Source organism: Stigmatopora argus, chromosome 1, assembly GCF_051989625.1.
Source record: "Stigmatopora argus isolate UIUO_Sarg chromosome 1, RoL_Sarg_1.0, whole genome shotgun sequence".
Taxonomy (NCBI): domain Eukaryota; kingdom Metazoa; phylum Chordata; class Actinopteri; order Syngnathiformes; family Syngnathidae; genus Stigmatopora; species Stigmatopora argus.
In genome coordinates, this window is record NC_135387.1 from 27,556,306 (window position 1) to 27,580,197 (window position 23,892).

General features: G+C 38.0%; 1 protein-coding gene across 11 annotated transcripts in view; it reads left to right on the top strand.

Annotated features, from left to right (window-relative positions):
- Positions 1 to 23,892, top strand: part of cfap74 (cilia and flagella associated protein 74) — a 184,420-nt gene that overhangs the window by 40,407 nt on the left and 120,121 nt on the right. Inside the window, exon 1 of one of the 11 annotated variants that reach the window (XM_077614102.1) lies at positions 10,838 to 10,852. The exons of the other annotated variants lie outside the window; for them this stretch is intronic. The gene's annotated coding sequence lies outside the window, so the exon portion shown is untranslated. Of the gene's footprint in view, positions 1 to 10,837; positions 10,853 to 23,892 lie in introns of those variants that run through there. 11 annotated transcript variants of the gene reach the window in all.

Genomic DNA, 23,892 nt, shown 5'->3' on the forward strand with positions numbered 1-23,892 from the left:
ATTAGCCGAGGTTGACAGGTATGCAAAATTATCTTTTTTAATAATATTGATCATTACAAACTAAACTGTATGGTCCAAGGCAGGGGTGTCAGACTCGCGTTGGTTCGCGGGCCGCGTTAACGTCAACTCGATTTCATGTGGGCCCGACCATTTTAGATATAATATTTAGATTTTTTTTTTTATAAATGGATTGAAATAACTGGATTAAAAGCCCTGAATATTCAGTTTTTTAAAGATCTAAAACAATGTTTATTTTAGCTTTTTTTAAATATATTTTTAGATTTTACAAAATGATTTTTGAACTAAAAACACAGAAAAAATGGATTAAAAAATTACAATTATCGATTTAAAAGGGGGAAAATCCCGGGCCACACAAAATGATGTGGCGGTCCAGATTTGGCCCCCGGACCGCCACTTTGACACATGTGATCTAAGTCTAAGAACATTCATGTTCAAAATTCAATTGAACACATGCAAACAACAAGAAAATAAATTAATACACAGAAAAATAATTAATGGGCGGCCCCGGTGGCGCAAGTGGTTATCACGTCGGCCTTATAGCTCTGGGGTACTGGGTTCAAATCCAGGTCACGTCCCACCTATTTTGAGTTTGCATGTTCTCCCCAGCCGGGCCTGCGTGGGTTTCCTCCGGGTACTCCGGTTTCCTCCCACATTTCCAAAAACATGCATGGTAGGCTGATTGGACACTAAATTGCCCCTAGCTATGATTGGTTGACCGTCTCCTTGTGCTTTGCGATTGGCTGGCCAGCAATTCAGGGTGTCTGGCTCAAAGTCAGCTGAGATAGGCTCCAGCATCCCCTGCAACCCTAGTGAGGATAAAGCGGTTCAGAAAATGAGATGAGATGAAAAATAATTAATAGGCTTTGTTATAAAAGAAAAAGTTGTGCTTGACCAGCTAGAACTGAATATTGCGCTTGACTTTTTGTTACATTTCCTGCTAATATCAAACGAAAGCATGCTGCCTATAGTCCTCCATTTTCCCAGTTCACATGATCACAGTGCTGCCTTCTGTCGTCCGACCATCTTGAGTTTGGTGCTACGCTCGGGGGCAGACTATATGGATACATTATTTCATTTTTGTAGTTTTCACTCACTTGCTTCACTGGCAGTGCTTTGAATTGTTCCAAGCAAATGCGCCACGAATTCTGGCCTGATGGAACAATGCGAGCATGAATAATCCATTTAGGAAAGCAGTTTTTTTTAATTGCAGCTGTTATAAGAAACTCTTCAAAAGCATCACGTTTATTTCAGTGTTATTTCGTTCATTTTTTTTTGTATTTACTGGTTGGCATGCGTAGAGGTTTACATCACATGTTTCATTTATCTATTATGTAATAATAAACTGAAAAACGGTTATGCTAACAGATGCCAAATGAGTCTGTTGTTCTCCATTTTACTATTGTTACTTTAATGTATGAGAGGGAAAAAGGCCTTCTCACAATTATCCCTGATGAAGTAAAAACGTCACTCCCAAAACGGCAACTTATTCTCCAGTGCAACTTACCGTATTTTCTCGCATATAAGCCGTCTTAGCGTATAAGCCGCACCCTCATAATTGGCTTAAAATCGTTGAATTTTACAATTTCTCTCGTATAAGACTCCCTGATTCCCAATTTTCACCTCCATATTCGTGGTTTTAATAGGGAGTACAAATGTGTTACTTTGAAGGGAAAATCTTAAAGGATCGTCGGCTGGATTGCACATTCCGAAATGGTCTTGCCTGCATGTCGATGAATTCAAAAAGGAAGTCATGTGCAATGTTCCTTCTAAGCTGCGCGCGTGCGCAATTGCGCACTACTCGCGCACGAAATAAAATCCAACTTTTTTTTTGCCCATGATGGCGCCGTTCAGGTGGCAGCCAGTGGCAGTAGCTCTGTCCTTTCTTATGATTTTCGTGTTTTACAGCTCTTCCATCTTTTTTTTAATTACATTTTAATATTTCTTAATACATTCCTTTTTACTTTACTGTGCAAATAGAAGAACAAGCGGTGAAATCGGGTGAGAACTGTCTAAATCTGCTGCGTGTGTGGTTGTGTGCGTGCGTGTGTGTCTAATATGTGTGATCGTTTGTCTTCACCCTACACAATGGTCTATAAATGGAAATTAGCCCTTGGCTACAATCTTACATATATATGTTCATTAACATGAATACAAAATATGTTCATTAATATGTGCTATCCCTTATTAAATAAATCAAAGGAAAATCATGGAAAAATATTGAATATAAATGGAAACTTGACTATCTCAAGTGACACGTTCAGTAGAAAAGTCATTTGAACGAGAATGAGAAGTGAGAAGGACAGCTTTAAAATAAGGTACAAATTAAGTCGGATTTTGTGCATATTCTGATGGCATTTATGAAGATGTTTAATTCATAGATATTTTTTCATTCATTTTCTGAACCGCTTTATCCACTTATCACTCAAAAAATAGAGGGAACATTTGTCATGTGACCAGTACAATGAAAGATGGCGGCGCCCTGAGCGACCAATGGCAGTCACAAGTGAGTTTTTTTTCATGTTTTAGGCAAAGTTTTTTTTCTTAAATTTCATTCATAGACATCAATTTTTTTTTTTTTAGCATTTTATCTAATTATCTTTTCTCTATTTTGAAATAAATGACCGTATCGGCCGAATTGTCTTCCGTTATGCCGTTTGGTCTTTGTCACCTTGCAGTTTCGTGCATGTCAAGTCTAATTTATGCGCATATAAGCCGTACCTCATTTTTTTAGCGACAAATACAGCATATATACACGAAAATATGGTATATATTTCCCCCCTCATTATTGTGTATTCTTTAGCTGGCACGACTTATAGTCTGAAAAATACAGTACGAATGAATTATAAATGTGAATCACTTGTACAAGAAGAGACTAGAAGTAGACTTCCTTTTTTTGAGGGGACGGTTTATTACTGCAAGTGCGAAACAGGTTACAAAAGTCTGCTGTATTCTTAGAATCAAAGAAAAAAATCCCATAATACAAATCGGATAATCAAAGTGGCGGATAATTTAGATCTTCCCCCCCCCAAAAAAATGTTCTATGCAAGGTGCCTCAAGCTCCTGAATATAAGATGCAGCGCAGCCAGTGGCAAACACAATGTTTTGGCGGCCCGAGGCAAATGTACGCGAGGCCCTCCATCTGTTCGGCGTTCTCGCTCCCCCAAAAGTGGGAGCCCGTCTGTTATTGCGGGAGACTTTGCTGTATTTCGCCATTTTCATCACATCTGCTTTTTGCAAGAGGAAAAGGAATATGTACCCATTTAAGGAGCAGAAGGGAAATCTCTCCCAGTGGTAACGTGGCCTATCGTTTAACGTGCCGCTGACTGGGCAAAGTGTTTTTTTGTCACCGCTAGGAAAGACAATTTGCCAAAAGACATGTTTAAGGAGTTATTTTCTTTATTTTTTTTTGCCAAAGTGATATGGTCTGGACCAAAGGAAGCGCATTTTTATTTAACCCTTTTGGCTGCCCGATGAATTGACTTGAACTGAATGCTTTTATTGTTATTACACAAGTACAGTGGTACCTCGAGATACGAGCTTAATGCGTTCCGGGACTGAGCTCGTATGTCGATTTTCTCGTAACTCAAACGAACGTTTCCCGTAGAAATGAACTAAAAATAAATTAATTTGTTCCAACCCTCTGAAAAAACACCAAAAACAGGATATTGGATTGGAAAAACATTTTTATTGGTTCTAATTCGCCATCTATTAACAAAGTTATAAATAACTAGTGGTTTAATAGTACTAAAATTAGACGGATTTCGCTGAGGGGAGAGAGCCGGACAGAGAGAAAGAGGGGAGGGACGTTTTGCACGGCAACACGCTCGTAACATAAACTAATTTAAATGAACTTGGATTACGATGCAGACACACTCAAAAATAAGTTTAATCTAACTTTACACTAAACTTGATTCTTAATTTGTTTTCAATTTTGATACCTTTTTTCTCCCGGGTTGGCTCTATTTGCCCCGTATCCACCCTGACTTTCAGATGCAACATATCTGATAGGTTTATTAATAGATATACTTTAATAAAAACAGAGAGACATCGTTGACATATTCCAGCGTTGAAACTCGCAAGTGAGAATCGTCCTGGCTTGTCCTCGCCACCATGACATTCTGAAGAAACGGCATCCTCCTCTGTCCATTTAGTCGCGCGTAATCAAAACACTTAAGGTAATCTGATTCAAACAATTGCATAAGCTAACCGAATAACACCATTAAGGTCAAAAAACAACTGCCACAACAATTGCATATCAGGTCGGAAACCAAAAACACCTGCGTAAGAATTTGCACAAGTAAACATACAACTTCATATAGGGTAAACCGGGCGACAGTATTTTTGAACAATATGCGAGTATTTTCGGAAGTTGATTAGATTATCGCCATCTGCGGGAATCCAACTCAAAGCAATTTAAGAGTCCTTCACAGATCTTCATTGCGAACTCAGATCAACAGTCCTCGGCCCGGGACTGGGTGATCTGTCAGGTCAATAGTCCTGAAAACAATTAAATGTCCTCGAAGCCAGCTGTGGGGGGGAGGGTCCTTGTTATATCGAGCTTTTGTCTGCTTCGTAAGAATGATTTAATAATATGCACATATCCCATATGTGCTTCAATATGCACATATATAATAATATCCCAGAATAACCCCAACACTATTGAGGGTTGTTTGCTTTTGTATTCCCTTCAAAATATTCTGAAAGTTAGATTTTGGATTGAATAATTGGATTACGATGCAAACACACTTAAAAATAAGTTTAGTCTAACCTTACACTAAACTCCAACTTTTCTGTTTTAAAGTCAAGTAGCTTTTTCTACAAGCAACTTCCTTCCATTGCAACACGCTGTTATTTATTTTAGACATTATGTCAAATTCAGCTCAAAGTCAAAACTATCAAATGGAAAGTTGCTTCCTGAAATCTATACTATTTCATCATCATGTTAGACGGACTATGTTGACATTCATTTTTTTTAAAATACCAAAACCTCAATAAATCCAAGCTTCAAATACTAGAGTGATGTCATACAAAAGAAAATACAGTTAAAAATACTAATTGCATAAATCATGATTTTCACCAGCAGTATATTTTGTACGTCACAGACGATAAAAATATTTTCTGCCCGTGAGACTGATTCCATTCCCCATTTACTTGAAGACCAAAGACCAAAAAAAAATCCAATATTTTAAAAATGATCACAATGCAAGTTGTTTTGTTGCTACAAACAAAAAAGTTCAGAGTAGCAAAGTTCAAAAAGCAAGAGAGCAAAGTTTCACTTCAAAGCTAAAAAGCAACATTGTGTGTACGTGTCAAAAGTGTGGACGGCTTTGTTGTTGTTCTTTATTCTGTCTTGCCGTTGGCTTTGTGACAACTTTCCTCACCTAATTGGTCACAGTTCACCTTTTCGTTCACTTTCTTGCATGACAATAAACCTTTCTCCTCAATTTAAATGATCACGTAAAGGTTAGGGTCAATTGTGGAGTTCCCGTTTGTCATATGACAAATTAAGTCATTGGTGGATGGACACTTTAATTGTTTCCAAAATACTTTGAGATGTCGTTTTATTCTGCTTTTGGGGGAATTTGAATGTCACTGATTTGCGAAATTGGGACTAAAGCTTTTTTGTTTACTTTACACACAAAAAAAGAACTACGGGTTGTGGCTTATTGAAGTCCAGGAAATCGAATACGTTAAAACACGTGTCAAAGTGGCGGCCCGGGGGCCAAATCTGGCCCGCCACATCATTTTGTGTGGCCCGGGAAAGTAAATCATGAATGCCGACTTTCTGTTTTAGGATCAAAATAAAATGAAGAGTATAGATGTATATTAAATTTCCTGATTTTCCACCTTTTAAATCAATAATTGTCATTTTTTAATCCATTTTTTCTGTGTTTTTAGTTCAAAAATCATTTTGTAAAATCAAAACATATATTTAAAAAAATCTAAAATAAACATTGTTTTTGATCTATAAAAACTGAATATTCAGGGCTTTTAATCCAGTTCTTTTAATCCATTTATAAAAAACAAATCTAAATATTATATCTAAAATGGTCCGGCCTGCGTGAAATCAAGTTGACGTTAAAGCGGCCCGCGAACCAACCCGAGTCTGACACCATTATTGTGGTGTCTGACGCTCATTATTATATTGTGTATATGGGTCATTTTCACATAATTCAGCAAATAACGGTAAAGACACTTTCAGAAAATGAATAATTTACAAAATGCAATTCAAGCATTCTGATTATCTCTAATTAGCAACACTAGCACTGCCTGGAAATATCTTAGCTGGAACTTTAATGAAAACATAATTAATTAAAATTTAACCTGGATTTTACTAGTCTGAGCTCCTTGTACTGGTGAATGATACGATATTGGTGCCCCATAAGAGCCACAAGGTCTTTCTCAAGGTCATCACAGAGTTTCGCAATGGTGACAGATTTTTCTTTCTTCTGGATGACAACAACATCAATTGGCCCATTATTTGTCATTCTGGTCTCTACTCCCTTCTCCCATTCGTGGTATAACACTTGCTCCTTTGATTGCCTTATGTCATCAGTTCCATCCCTGTAGATCTTTTTGATGTATTTCTTGCAGACAGCACAGTTTCTAAACATACAACGGTAAAGACAAAATTTATTAACGGTAAAGACACAACATTCCACCTCAGCCTTTGACATTGGTAGATGGTATTTCTTGGCACTCAGTAAATGATAGTGTTCTGCATGCATACACCATGCCCAGTTCATTAAAAAGCAAAGTAATTATGTTCACCAAGTTTTTAGGACATCGGTAAAGACATGGAATTGTTACGACATTTCACAGGTATGGTCCTTACCTTGGTTTTAGTTTCATTCTCATGGCTTCTGCTTAGCTGGCGTTGACAATATGGCTGACAACATCCTGGTACTTCTCCCACACCAGCCACCTGGTGTATTTACTGTGAATTTTTTGGTGTATTTCTCATGTGATAACGGTAAAGACACACTAACTGATATGAAAGGTACATCAGTAAAACTGTTTGCAGTTGCAATTCTTTTGCATTTTTCTCAAAGACAACTTGAGTGAAAATACTATTGAAACAAATCTAAACAACACATTCTAAATAGAGACAAACAAATAAATCATAACCCGACTTTTCATTCCTATAAACTGTGACACTAGATTCTGGACATCTAACGGAGTGGACAAATTCAACATAAACTGGCTCTCAATGTATTTGTGTCTCAAATAGATTTCTCTTAAAATTGGTGCCAAATGTAGTATAATATGTGGCAAACAAAGCAGTAGTAATTAATTTTTATAACTTTGTAACACATAAAGGGAAAGTCCAGGGCCATATCTTTACCGTTATTTGCTGAATTATGTGAAAATGACCCATATACTGTGGCTCATTGCCTCATTTTATGTTTCTTTTTTTTTTTTAATTCTCGCTTAAAACACTCAATTTCATCAATGCCCATTTAACAAACAAATAATAAATGCTATTTTAAAAATAATTGGGCATATTGGATTTTTTTATGCTTCTTCTGACGTAATGTGTGCCTCATTGACTCTCACAGTTTACAATTGTTGCTCTTTGTGTCTGAGTTGTTCGCCACCTTTGCGTTAACATAATCCCTGGATTTTGAGCTATCTGAGTTTGAATTTGATTTATTTAATAAGAGACAGCACATATTAATAAAAATATTCATATGCATGTTATGTAAATATGTAAGACTGTAGGCGAGGGCTAATTTCCATCTTCTATCCCTTGTACAGGTTGAAAGTAAACGATGAAACATACCCACACACACGCACACACATGAAGCACAGTTTTAGATAGCGTTGTGATAGCAATTTTGTTCGCCAAGAGGTTCAGAGAAGGGAGTTCACATATTCTAATTGGTATTACCGTATTTTCACGACTATAAGGCGCACATAAATCTCTTAAAATTTCTCCAAAATAGACAGGGCGCCTTATAATCCAGTGTGCTTTATATATGGACCAATACTAAAATTGTTATCACGATAAAATAAAATAAATCAGTCGATAGGGTACACCATCCTCTACAGCTCTCACAACTACGACAAGCAGCCCCCGACTCTACTATTTTCCCCGTAGAAAAAGTACTGCGCAGTGACTGCTGTGATATGTAGTTCTTTTGTCAATACTACACCCAATGAATTGTGGCCTGTATACATCGACATCAACACAGCTTGACGAAGCATGGAAAGCAGCGTTGGAAAAGTTACGCTAGCTACTAGCTAGCTACTATTTGCGAATGGATTGTGGCCGCCTGCACGAACGTATAAAACTCAGAAAATGAGGACTTTGATGAATTTGTGGGTGATGATGATGTGAGTACATTGTAAAATGGCTAAATAAAGTACAACCGAACTTAGATTTGCTTCCGTTGCCTTTTTAAAAACATGTTTTTAGCATGTGTCCGTATGTTTAAGATGGTGTATGTTTTGCCATGCCTGGCTGCGTCTATAAAAATGGTGCGTCCTTTGTGTGTGTAAAATACAGAAATAGCACCTGTTATTGACACTGCGGCTAAAAATACGATGCGCCGTATAGTCGTGAAAATACGGTAAGTTCCAGGTATGTGAGGCATGGCTAAAATCACTCTTTTTGAAGGGAACTACACATTCACCTCTAGAGCCAGCCCTTGTTGATACATTGGATTTTCTTTTGTACAAAATCTTGCAGTGTGAGCTCAGTATCTCAAAAAAACATTCACGGAATTCTCAATGAGTTTCCACCTTTGTTGGGCACCGAGGTTTTGTTTACCCGTGTGGGTGGATAGCGGTTCAATGCGTGGCAATTCCGTTGACTTTCTTCCACTGAGTCGTGGAAATGAGATGGCAATTGAAGCCCCTTAATTGTCAAGCCTAAGCTGAGTGCAATAGGCATTGTTCTGTTTGTGCTGGAATCTTCTTAGGTGGGGTGATGAGACTCAATCGGCATTGTGGGAGTTCCAAACGAAAGCAATCATGGTTGATGCGAGCTGGGATTTCAGTGGCTCTTTTCTTTCCAGCCACACAAATGAGAGGTGCAGTTAAATATCAAGCAAATTGGAGCAGAAAATGGCAGATCAGGGCTCGCAATACCCAAAGCTACGATACACTCTGTCCCCCTCACAGGATGCACGGCCCCTTTGGGTGTACTTTTGCAAGCGCTCGATGCGTGTCGATATCTTGATTCGGTCAGGGTTTTTCTTTTGCTTTTTTTTATGCCCGTTACATGTGACCTGCTGAAGAAAAATGAGTGGGAGGTGGTCTTAAAATAGCACATTTTTGTCCAAAGTAGTCCACAAATAAATTAGAAATGGTCTCAATGACAATCACTCGTTTAGATTTTAAAAAATCTGCAATTTACTGACACTAGCCTGAAGATGACGATACATTTTTGCTATTTTCATACACGTTTTTATAATTCCACGCATCATGAGCTAAAATTAGACAGGGAACGTGTAAAGATATTTCGTCATACTCGTATTAATTGTTAATATCTAACACAAAAATTCTGTATTTTATCACATTTGTCATTCAATAAAATGATGACTGAATCAAGGGTACGGCTTATATGCGCATAAGTTAAACTTGACATGCACGAAACTGCTAGGTGACAAAGACGAAACGCCATAACGCAAGATAATGCGCCCGGTCATTTATTTCAAAATAGAAAAAAAGATAAACAGATAAAACGCTAAGCAAAATTTATTTTGACGTCTATGAATGAAATTCGAGAAGAAGAAACAAACGTATTTTGCATAAAACGTGAAAAAACTCGCTCAGGTCGCCGCCATCTTACCTAGGGAAGACAAACTAGACCGCCCCGGACACACTTCCTGGTTGTACTGCTCACATGACTTCCTTTTTAAACTTGTCTACGTGCAGGCAACACCCTTTCGAAATGTCCAATCCAGCAGACCATCTTTTCGATTCATACAGAATCTCATAAATACCACATGCGATGATTTTCCTTAAGATTTTCCCTTCAAAGTAACACATTTGTACCCAGAGAAAACCCACACGCTGAAATCAATATCTCTTTCACAAAGATGACCTAGCCACATTCACAATCCCACTCATACCTAGGGACAAATTATAGTGTTCAAACAGCCTACCATGCATGTTTTTGGAATGTGGGAGGAAACCCACACGAGGACCAACCTGAAATCAAACCCAGGACCCCAGCACTGTGAGCCCGACGTGCTAACCACTCATCCAGCGGGTCACCAAAAAGAAAGAGGGTCTAAAAAAATGACCAGCGCTACGTTCTCCTGGTAGACCTCCGACCCGGGGAGGGTTTTCTGTGCTGTTTTGGTCCGTGAATTGAGCAGATTTTGTGTACCTAACGTGAGTAATGGTAAGGCAAACACAGATCAGGCTGAACGCCAGAGATTTAGAGCAAGGTGTCACAATGAATCCTTGCACGGCAGTGCGATGCGCGACTACTCAGCTTGGGTGCGAATTCGCAGAAAGCTCCACTGGGCTCTTCCGCTCCTCCAGTGGCCAAGTGTGTGTTTCTCCAGCACCTGATGATGAATGTGGTTATAAAAGCGATTGGCCGACTTTTAAGCTTTTCACTTCATCATCCGGCGAGAGGGCGCTCATGTGCGGCAAGGCGGAGCTAACGCCAGGAACTGGGAGAAGAGCATGGGATACAAATCACACATCCCATTCGGGTGCGCTTCCACCTTTGCTGTCATCTGGAAGACTTTATTTGTCTCTGGAGAGCTCTGCTAGTCAAGCTTAGCATGTTAACAATATTGCTGCTTTTGGTTTTATTTGGACTTTTATGGCTCCATCAGGGAGGACGTTCAATTTAAAGGTGCTTGGTGAGGTGAGAATCTCTGTTTGGAATGGCTCAATAATTATATTGAATCTCACTTGCGGTCCTAGTTAGAACAAAGACAATGTCTTCTATCGTGTATGGTTTGCGGCATGTTTTGAAGAAGGAAGAAAATACACGGAAACCAAAGTGTGTAAACCTAAACACTGAAATAAATGACCAAACGTATGCATACATGTGCATCTATGTGTATGTATGTATATATATATGTATGTATTTATATATGTGTATGTATATATATATATATATATATATATATAAGTATGTATTTATGTGTATATATATATACATGATATACATATGCATATACATATACATACACATACATATACATACACATATACATATACATATACATATACATACACATACACATATATATACATACATCATATACATTTACATATGCATATACATATGCATATACATATACATACACATATACATATATACATATACACATATATATATACATGCATCATATACATATGCATATGCATATACATACACATATACATATACATACACACATATACATACACACATATACACATACACATATACACGTATACACATACACGTATACTCATATACACATATACACTTATATACATATATACATATATACATGTATACATATACACATTCACATACACTTATACACATACATATATACATATATATATATATATATATATATATACATATTTACATATATACATATATATATATATATATATATATATATATATATATATATATATATATATATATATATTTAGAATTATCATGCCGATGGGCTATCCAGCCTACTAAAATAATATCAAAATAAAAATATTTTTTTTCTGTAGGCTTCATACTGTAGTATTCAATTCTTGTGGTTTTCCCTTTAAAACTTGGCCGCTCCATCTGGGGGGGTTGGATTGTGTGATGAAGGAGGAATATTGGGCGAGTATACTGAGATTGGCACACGGAGAGCCAAGCCAAAGCCCAATATGCTGCTGTTGTTGAATTTCAACAAGGAGGAAATAATAAGAGAATGGAGGCCATTTTTCTGACAATACTCTTGGTCCTTGCCCGGCAGAATCCTGGAGGGTGATGTCAGGCCGTCAGCTAAATTACACATACCCACACTGACTCCCTGATTTCTCTCTTGAAGCCCCTGGCAGTCGCCTCATCACACTCCCCTGGCTTCCACCTTAGCATATGTTTCTCCTTTGGTTGACAAAATGGCAAAAAATATTCCTATTTAATCTAATGATGATAGTTTTTTTAAGTCTTTAAAACTCTTGTATATCTACTTTATATTCCAAAAATAACTTGTTTAGTCTAGCAGTCGATCTGGGGCAATTTTATTTATATTTCAAGGTCTGCTTATTGTCTTTTATGAACTGCTATGAAAACGCCAATTTAAGATTAGATTAGATTAGATAACTTTATTCATCCCGTATTCGGGAAATTTCATTGTTACAGTAGCAAGAGGGTGAGAACACAGATACAGGAAAATACATTTTAGACATAAATTAATAGGTAATAAATAAGTTAATAAATAAGTAAATTAAATATATATATAAACAGATAGATAAATAAATAAACTAATAAATATATAAATAAATAAATATATAAAGAAATAAATATATAAAGAAATAAATATATAAATAAATAAATATATAAATAAATAAATATATAAATGTATATATATATAAATCAATAAATATATAAAAAAATAAATATATAAAAAAAGTGCGAAGATAAGACACCTTATTTTCTTTAAAAAAGGCTAGTTTTATTTTGTATTTTCTCAAGTGTAAGTAGAGAATGAGTTGGTTTATTTATTATTGGTGCATTTAACAAAAAATACATTTTGTAACTTTTTATTTTAAAATAATGGGGAATACCACATAATCCGGACTATAAATCTCACTCTTTAAATATACAGTTTAGCTGCGCCTCCGATTAATATTCATATGCGACATATTTTATATTTTTCTATCTGACCACCATAAGCCTGTTCCGTTGTTTTTTAAGTCTATCATTATCTGTTATGTTAACATATTTAATTTAGCCCGTTGTTCTCCATTTTCCATTCTTTATTTTAATAAGTTTGTTCTTAGATTTTGATAAAAACAAAAATTGCTCTCCCAAAAATGCAACTGTTTTTGTGTGTGTGTATGTGTATGCTTTGGCTGGTGCGGCTTATAGTCCGAAAATACGGTAGTAGTATCGACCTCGGTCGACCCCACACAGGTGTTACCGTCTCAGAATCAGGAGCAGAAAAAAAATGTATTGTTGCACCAATAATTTGCGTTAGCGACGCAGTAGGTACTAGTGTGTGTTTATTCACACGCTCCATTGCATGAGCGGAGTTAGTAAATATTACAACACACATAAGGGACTTGAGTCATTCTTTAAGAGGAAACACAATAACATCCAATTCAGAAGACAGCAGGTGTTCGGCATCCAATTAGTAGACGCAACGTGAAGTGCGAGAGCCGTGGAATGCCGAATGTCCAAAAGACTCAAAGGAGATAAACTGTAGTTTTTGATATAGTATATTATTATTTGTGAAATGTTCTGTCTGGGAGGAGATTATTTAATGTGGTTTTGTCTGATAACAGTAAGGTATTCTCCTCCACCTCTCCTCCTCAGCTATTGGCAATTTTAAAATATTTAAAAAGGCGTTCTATGTCAATGTAAAACAGAATCTGTCCATTTCATCCTAAATTTTGGTGATGTGTCTTCATTTATTTGTCTTTTTTGTTTTATATACAGTATTCTGTCACGGCTGCGGTAGTTAAGTACCGTGACCGGATGTTTCGTCGAAAGACGTTTGGTCCCCGGACGTTTGGTCGACCGGACGTTTGGTCGACCGGACGTTTGGTCGACCGGACGTTTGGTCGACCGGACGTTTGGTCGACCGGACGTTTGGTCGACCGGACGTTTGGTCGACCGGACGTTTGGTCGACCGGACGTTTGGTCGACCGGACGTTTGGTCGACCGGACGTTTGGTCGACCGGACGTTTGGTCGACCGGACGTTTGGTCGACCGGACGTTTGGTCGACCGGACGTTTGGTCGACCGGACGTTTGGTCGACCGGACGTTTGGTCGACCGGACGTTTGGTCGACCGGACGTTTGGTCGACCGGACGTATGGTCGCCGGGTTCGCTCGCTGTCAAATTATGACAGAGAGTTTACTGTTGATATTTTGATATTAGATATTTAGATATTATACTCACTCTCTCTCTTTCTCTCTCTCTCTCGCTCTCTCGCTCTCTCTCTCATGATTATAATTTTGAGAGCTGGTTTCAACAGTAACAACCCGGCGACCAAACGTCCGTTCGACCAAACGTCCGGTAGACCAAACGTCCGGTAGACCAAACATCTTTCGACGAAACGTCCGAGTACCGTAAAGCACTGTACGATAAAGGCTAAGTTTTGATATTGTTACTATATGACATTCGGAAATCAATGTCTATCTCCATCCAATTGTTGTCAGGAAACAGAGAATAAATCTAACAATTTAGCTTATTACTTGCGAACTATGTTATCTAAAAACGGATAAACTTTTCTTCATATAATGTATTGCATTGTTGTTATTCAATTTAATTCAGCTAAGTGATGGAGTGCTTCTGGCAATTGTATTTTTAGTGTATTATTTTGTAAATTTGGGTAACACAATCCCACGGGATCACTTTTCATCCCATTACCTGTGTAATACCAACCGTGAACTTTAAATAATTAGAAAGGTTTCCATTGTTCCGGCTCATTTAGTTTGAAAACAAAATGTTTTAGTTGCTGTTTTTCTCTCGGAATGATTTCTGTGGCGCCTTCTTAAGTCTGTCACCTGAAGTTGACCTTTTGAGAAGCCTTGATTTTCCTCTCAGTCTCTAACGACTTGCCGAAAATATTCCGTTTAACACTGCAAAGAAACTTTTTCATACTGCTGATCCTTCTCCATCTCCTTTTCTCACTGTCTATCGCTATCCTCGTGTGAGGTACTGATTGAAAGTCTGACTGCCGGCAGTGAGTTTGCACCCCGTCCTTTTATAGCCTCAATTATATTGATGTGGCTCCCCTTCTCTTTCCTTCAATCCCAAAGGCGTTGGGTAGGCGAAGACAATTATTTGTTCAAAAACAAGGGATCAGCAAAAAGGCTTCTGTCTGGATTAAGCAATCTTTTAGCCGCCAGGCAACAATGACAGCACATCATGTCAGGGAAGAAATCACTTTGTAGGTAACGCACGGATATAAACACATAGTCAGTGTAGCTTATAGGTGTGTAATGAGAGAGTAAAGGCTAGATGACACCGCTTCCATCGACGCCAAGATTGGCTGCAAACACAATGACGTAGGTATTCTTAAGCGTATAGAATAATCGGACACATTTTACCACTTACGGAATCATCCACGACGAGAAGGATGTCATCATCAGCTTGAGAGAATACATTTTTCCAATTTCACGTTTCTTAACTTGGATTTTCTTTTGTATCCTGAGACCTTTTGTAATTTTGTAACCGGAATGTTTTATGTAGAGGCATTCATAAGTTGGGGTATCACTACAATGGGTTAGAACAGTCTCTGTTAGTCGTATATACAGTGGTACCTCGACATACGAGTGCCCTGACAAGAGCAATTTGAGATACGAGTACAATTTGGAGCAAATATTTATCTTGAGATACGAGACTAATTTTGATATACGAGCAGACAGTGGATGCGAGAGGCTGCTCATGAGAACATCATGGACACTGTCTTTCTGGTCGAAACTCCCTCGTGTAATGTCTCTGCGATCACTGGGCGGAGCGTTGCATTTTTACAATGTTTTTTTCCCCGTTAGTCAGTGCGAATGGCGTATATACTACTCGTTGGCAAGTGGTTGTGCATTATCCTATTGTGAGGACATTAGTGTGCATCATTTTCGGAATATTTTGAAGGGAGTACAAAAGCAAACAACCCTCGATAGGTTGCATCTGAAAGTCGGGGTGGAGGCGGGGCCAATAGAGCCAACCCGGGAGAATAAAGGTATCAACATTTAAAACAAAATAAGAATTAAGTTTAGTGTAAGGTTAGATTAAACTTATTATTGAGTGTGTCTGCATCGTAATCCAAGTTCATTTAAATTTGTTTATGTTATGTTAAGAGCGTGTTGCTGTGCAAAAAGTTTTTGTTTTTGCGCGACTAAATGGACAGTTTCTTCAGAATGTCACAGTGGCGAGGACGATCCAGGACGATTCTCACTTGCAAGTTTCAACGCTGGAATATGTCAACGATGTCTCTCTGTTTTTATTAAAGTATATCTATTAATAAACCTATCAGATATGTTGCATCTGAAAGTCAGGGTGGATACGGGGCAAATAGAGCCAACCCGGGAGAAGAAAGGTATCAAAATTGAAAACAAATTAAGAATTAAGTTTAGTGTAAAGTTAGATTAAACTTATTTTTGAGTGTGTCTGCATCGTAATCCAAGTTCATTTAAATTAGTTTATGTTACGAGCGTGTTGCCATGCTAAACGTCCCTCCCCTCTTTCTCTCTGTCCGTCTCTCTCCCCTCAGCGAAATCCGTCTAATTTTAGTACTATTAAACCACTAGTTATTTATAACTTTGTTAATAGATGGCGAATTAGAACCAATAAAAATGTTTTTCCAATCCAATATCCTGTTTTGGGTGTTTTTTCAGAGGGTTGGAACCAATTAATTTACTTTTAGTTCATTTCTACGGGAAACGTTCGTTTGAGTTACGAGAAAATCGACATACGAGCTCAGTCCCGGAATGCATTAAGCCCGTATCTCGAGGTACCACTGTGCATTAGATGAATTCAATCCATAAGTGACAATGACACATGGGACACTGGTTATTTTTTGTGTTGATCTGAAGCAGAAGCTATAGAAGGTGAAGCCTGCAGCGAGAACTCATGCTCTGTGTTTCTGCACATTTCATCTGGCAAATGTCTTTAGGGAATCCACCTTCAAAACACTGTTTTATGATGTGTACCTGAATTAAACCGTGCCTGACAATCTCGATTTGAATAGCACGTTTTTAGCGCGGAAGGATATCAGCAACATTGCGCACCACCGCCATGTGGCGTCGCGGTAAAGGAGTACAAGCGGAAATCAGGAGGGACCCCCACAAATAGGCATCATTATGCTTCTGATTGAAATTCACTGATTGGACATTTTCAAATTTGAAATCTGTATAGGAATGCTTTGGAATGTTAGAAAGAATTGTGTATTTCATATTTTTATCAAGTACTTTTCCTGAAAATCAGGTCTGTCTAGGCCCAGACCGAATCTAGACCAATAGCCACAAAATGTAGTCCTGATACTAAATCTGGTCTAGAGAGTTAAACTTTTTTTTTGAAGCTTAACAAAATGGAATGTTTAAAAACAGATTTCGTACGCTCTTAACTGTCTTAAAAATGTCTTAAGACAGCCATCACCATCAAAATAGATTAGATATCCATCAGGTCAATGAGTTAAAAAGCAGAAGACAACATTTTACAAAAAACTAAGCAACACCAACGGCTGGCTATATGGTCCAAGAAAAAAAGGAAAAAAAATACCCAAACTTGTTGTTAAAAGCCTTTGTATCACCAAGGGCAGTGGGTTTCGATAACAAATATTCTAATGTGTGAAATATGTTTATTCCCTGAATGGAGCCTGTTCGCCTCGCTACTAACCCACTTCCTGAAATAGATTCGCTCCATTCACTCTCTGAAGTCTTTCAAAGAGGGGCGGGGGTGCTTCAGCTGCCCATGTCCTACATAACGAAGTTATTGAAATTAAAACAAGAGAAAGAGACCAAACCTAACGTCATTTCACAATCGTCACAAACGTCAGAAAAGCAATCAATAGCAGAACGATACTTCAATGGCACTGTCAATGCATATGAATTCACCATTCATGCTGTATTTATTGCTGCAGAGATGAAAAAAAAACAGGGTGCAAAGACCCGAGGCAAAAAAAGAAATAAAAATAAACGTTCTAAGACCCCAAAGAAACTAGCCGATCAATTATAATACGATACGCTTGATGATGCACAAAATTCTGGTTCAGAAGAGAAAAGACCGAACGCAAAATACAACTGAATAGAAGGAGGTGATATTTAAAAATCAATGGCCAAGTTTTTACGGAGTAGATAACTTTTTCACCAATTTCTTTATACGCAGTTGTGTATGATGACAATAAAGGCTTTTGATTTGATTTGATAATTGGCTTTTGGACAGAAATCCAGTTATGCAAAGCCATGTAAACGTTTGAAAAACCAAATCCGAACACACAATCTTTACCGTAATTACTCGAATATAACACGCAGGTTTTTGCAAAATAATTAATTCCAATAGTTGGGGGTGCGTGTTATAATCAAAAACAATTTTTTTTTTTTTTTTTTTTTTTTTTTTTTTTGTGTCTTGTTACATGGCCCTTAGCCTGGTGCTTTTTCTTGCCAAATAAATTGAATTGAAATTGAATTGAATAAAATAAATTACAAATTTTCGATCGAAAAAAGCATTGTCAAACTCACTTTGACGCACGGATTTTACGTCATCTCGTAGAGCCGACGCACGGATTTTACGTCATCTCGTGAAGCCGACGCACGGATTTTACGTCATCTCGTGAAGCCGACGCACGGATTTTACGTCATCTCGTAAAGCCGAGACCACCACTGCCCCCCTCTAGCCTCGTACCCGTCTCAGTTCACCCTCTCTCAGTTCAGTGTTATAATCAATAACTAAAATAAATTACAAATTTTCGATCGAAAAAAGCATTGTCAAACTCACTTTGACGCACGGATTTTACGTCATCTCGTAAAGCCAATCGGATGATGTGTTGTGGGAGGAAGAGGAAGTGGATGAAGGAAGCGTGGACGTTGATAGGATTCTCAACGAAGAGATGTATGAGAGGACAGACAAAGAGAGAGAGGAACTCTTCATTTGAAGGATTCTAATGAATAAATTTGTTTGAACAAAACAATCGTGAAACGAAGAAAAAAAGGTAAGATTTCTGATTTTCGTCAGCGGGAAATTTTAGGTGCGCACTATATTCGAGTACTGCGTTTTTCCAGATTTTTTTGGCCCAAAGTTATACCTGCGTGTTATTTTCGAGTGCGCGTTATATTCGAGTAATTACGGTATTTATTTTTAACACCGTTGAGCTTGTTGATCAAATGTAAAACAAGACAGAAACCTGACTTACGAAGCTGCTAAATGAAAAAAATCATCTACATAAAATATAACCAGAACCATAATTTGTGTCATGATAAGAGTCATAAATACTAGTTTAAATACCGCAAAGCAGTCATTTTCAAATATGGAAGCAAGGCACTCAGGGGCTGCCAAACAGAACTGCGATCTCGGGAAAAAATACATTAAATTATCTTGTTGATTTCTGTAAAAGTGTGGATAAATAGATTACTTAATCCCAGGTTGGTTTCACGTGTAGACACACAGGTTCAACCTAATGAGTTTCATTTTACAAGACCATTATAGACCTAACTGCTCTTTAATATGGCAATTTGGCTGTGAATATTTGTAGAACAGATGCTTCCATGTGGATGCTCATTTAACATATTACGAGCCAAATTTTCTCCCAGTAAATATTACAAGAAAACAGTGCTTTTTTTTCATAGACTGTGTTAAGCAAGGAAAACCAATGCAGTGGTACCTCGACTTACAAATGCTTCTACATACAAAAAAGCTATGCAAAATACTGTTTAAATATACAAAGTCAATATCCAAGTTACAAAATCCCCCAAAACGTCATTACATTTTCCTGTATTATTTTATTTTGAAATTGGCGCTGTAGCTTTGCGTCCTGCTTGACAATTGCCCTACACTGCGCTGGCCTCCCATTGGCTGGCTCAAAATAACAACTTTTTTTTCAGTGTTTCAAACTTAGTTAAAGCTAATTTCTTCTTTAGCTGCTGTGTGTTTGTGTGCTAACGTTAGCTTCCTCCTTATGCTTCTGCACCTGCACGGATAGAAAATGTTTTACATGCTCCTTATTCATTTTAATACATGATTAAATGATTTTCTTTCCTTTTTAGAGTGTTTTGCACATATTTCATACGCATTTGGGGCACTTTGATCATTTTTAAAGGGTTTAGTTGGTATTTTTTGCAACCATGAAACTAAATAGAGAATTTACATATAAAATACCGCTCTCCTTACGAAAAATCCAAGTTACGAAACAAGTTAATTTTGTATGTAGAGTCACACCACAGACTTTTTAGGTTTGCCAGGTGTGAATACGCCTTTCAAAACGATGGCTAATTGACTCTTGCTTGTAAATTCTATCATTCCTAATCATTTAGAGAATTGTGCCTCTGCCATCAAATTTGAACGGATACAAGATTGTGCACATGCTTGGCAGCATGTAATCCTCAATTTAGAAATTACAGCCGCCTAAAATCCTGAATGCATGAAAGGGCTTGAGACCAGTGAAGGGGAGGAAACAATAATCGCTTCGGGGGCAAAACAGCTGGTCTTATCTTACGTATATTGCAGCTTGTCACTATCACAGCTCATTGGCTCGGCCATTAGCTGGAACAGGCGCCTTACTTTTCCATCTGTGTTGTGTCCATTGATTATATCGGCTTGCTCGGGCACCATTGGGTCATTACGGGGAAGGCTTTGCTCTGTAAGTCATTACTTTATTTTTAGGCAATATTTAATAAAAAGTAGACTTGTGCCTCAAGATATGAGTTCAATTTGTTTCACTTTGGTTTGCAGACAACATTCAAGCAAGCTAGATGTACTGAATTTTGCTGTTTAATATACCCCCCATTTAATATACCCGGGTATATTAAACGGCAAGGGTATATTAAATGGCGCACAAATGGGAAGGTACGATTCACTACGCACTCTTTATGCCGTGACGGGGTGCATCAATGTTTTGCAGAATGAAACTACTTACTGCTGAATAAAGTCTGATTTGGAATTTTAATGAACTTAAGTATCTATAATTATGCCCCCATGAACACCATACAAATCTTGCCAAAAAAGCTGAGTTGCCGTTTAATATACCCGGGTATATTAAACGGCAGGGGTATATTAAATGGCGCACAAACGGGAGGCTCAAAAAAGCAAAAATCATTTAATATACTCGGGTATATTAAATGGCAAAATACGGTACAGTTTATTTTTTGACCAAAAAAAGTTAACTCACTTGTGATAGGTTCACCAATAGGCATTCCCAAATGCACCTTAAAATAAAACAGACATCTTTCTCATAACTGGGTTCTTGCAAGAGAGAATCGATCCACACGCGTCCTCGGTCAAGATCATTCTGCCAAATCAATGTCTCTCTCGCTCATTTATTTCATAAGATTCACAACATGCATCTCAGTTCTCAAAACAATTGTAAGTCTGTCGGATCTTCCCGAGGGAGTGTTGTGGACAACACTGTCGATGTTTCTCATAACAATTGAAAGTCCTCCGGATCCGAGGAAGCGGTATCACCACCTGGTGCGAAGTCGAAGTCAAAACAATTGAGAGTCCTCCGGATCTTTCGGTGTGAGCGACCGTGTGAGAGGTCGATGTTTCCAGCTGCAAAGGGGAGTGACCTTCAAGTTGTTTCGGGTTACTTAGGAGCGAGCATTACTCTTGCAAAAGATGTATTCAAAATGACTTTTGATGTCTACATAAAGCAAAGCGTTCTTCATTGCAAGCACATATATATATATATATATATATATATTGATTAATATTTCTAACATAAAGCAAAGCGTTCTTTATTGCAAGCAATTTATAATAATGATAACCCTAACAACTTGCCACCATGGTGACATCAATGACACTTAAAGATGAGCATCCACAGCCAGTTGAAGTAAATTGGACATCCATCTTTTTCAATGGCAGGCAATGTTAATTACTTGTTGTTTAAGGGTACTTACAGGTCACTTTCTGTAATTTGTTGTTTTGTGGTGAATTTCTGCGCTGCTTCCTGTTTGTTGATTGCTTTCCAGTGGTTTATGGGCATTTCCAGGTTACTTCCTGTCAGTTTTTGGATCATTTTAAGGTCCTTTGTTAAATCATTGGCTGCCATTGACCCAGGTAGGAAATTGAGTAAAGTCCCGTTGTGCACGCACTCGATCACACAACTCATAAAATTGTGGTTTTCAGGCCTCCATGTTGGAAAAAATAAAAGCATGTGATTTTGGAAGGACAGTATAAATGAGCTGCAAAAGTGCCTGTCAGACAAAACAACTCTTGACACCCTTTCGACATATTATGTGTATAAAAATAATAATTAAAATAAAAAGGTTAGATGAGGAAAGAAAAATATGAAAATCACCTAGGCAACAAAAATTAGTCACTAAAATTACACCAGAGTTCGTCAGAGTAGCTGCTATAGGAGGGAAGTACAGTAATCCATCAATTATCGCGGTAAATGTAGACCAGACATGGCCACGATAAACGAAAAACCGCAAAGTAGGGTCACCCCTATGCTGAGTTCTCGTAGCTAGGGGAGTGGTTTCCGTTTGCGAGTTTCAGCGTGGATTTTCACATTTTTATGAACTTACAAAAAATAATTGAATTTTTAAACAAAATCTGCGATGTAGCGAAACCACGAAAGTTGAATCCGCAATATTCAAGGGATTACTGTATCAGGAAGGTGGGCTGAAATAAAAACCAAGATGGGCCTTTTACAAAAATAGAGCTCCATAAATTCAACAAAAAATCCGAAATTGTTGTCTGTTGTATTGAATGCAAGTATGGCTTTTGATTCGTGGTTGGCAACCAGTCCAGGATTTATCTTTCCTCACACCGTTGCTTGATAGATAAAATTCCAGCTCAGTTTGGAACCCACTGAAGCCAAACGCTGTTGAAGACGTATGTAAATTGTAATCAAAGTGAAGAGACTGCTGAATTTACTCAAATGCATCTAATTACACAAAGTAATCAGCATCGTAACAGAATCATCTGTCTATTAAGTCGGGATGACCAGCCAGTGGATAAGCCAAGTGACAAAAATCCACTACAAATCCCTTTACAAAACCTAATGCATCTCCAGATGGGGTAGTTTTAACTATAACCAATAATACACTGCTTTCCTTGTATTTAATGATGTGACTGCTGGGAAAAGCAGATGGATACATTTTGTGTCAATGTCTGCAATATTTTTAGGCCTGATTGCTAAAAAGATTTTGACTCATTATGTCTTTTAAGAACTCTTTAAAAAGATTATCCTTGCTTTCCCGGAAGGTCTTTCCAGCAGTGGTGTGCCGTCATGGCCTTCAAGGCCTTCTCTGCTGGCCTAAGAAATATCTGAATCACAGACTGATGTTAATTATATTTTGTCCATGAATACTTATTAAATAATTCAAAATTGCACTGCTTCCAGATGTGTGTTTTCATATTGAAGCATTTAACCAATCACATTTCAGCCATTATTTGTTGCCAGGGTCAGAAATCTGCCTCACGCCTTCACAATCAGTTCTGCAGGCTCTGCTGCATTAAACAAGCGTCGATAAGACTGTTGCTTTAACCAATCAGATTTCAAGTTGGCAACACCACAATGCCTTCTCGCAGGCGTAGAGATACGTCATTGCCTTCTCACAGGCGTAGGGATACGTCATTGCCTTCTCGCAGGCGTAGGGATACGTCATTGCCTTCTCGCAGGCGTAGGGATACGTCATTGCCTCCTCGCAGGCATAGGGATACGTCATTGCCTCCTCGCAGGCGTAGGGATACGTCATTGCCTTCTCGCAGGCGTAGGGATATGTCATTGCCTTCTCGCAGGCGTAGGGATACGTCATCGCTTTCACCAACTATGATTGGCTAGTGATAGAGTGGACTAGCCAGAGCTAGCAAGCTGTATCTGTAGCGAGCTGCACAAGCAAATATATTGTTGTGTTGATTTAATAGCGGTTTTGTCAACCCGCAATGGCTGAAGGAGGAGAAGAAATGGATTTGTTTGAAGATTTACTGTCAAAGCCATTTTCAAGACGGACTTTTCAAGAAAAAAAAAGCTGGACATCATTAAGAAAGGTCGGACAACTCCAAAGCAAGCAAGCCTGTCACAACCGGGAAGGAACA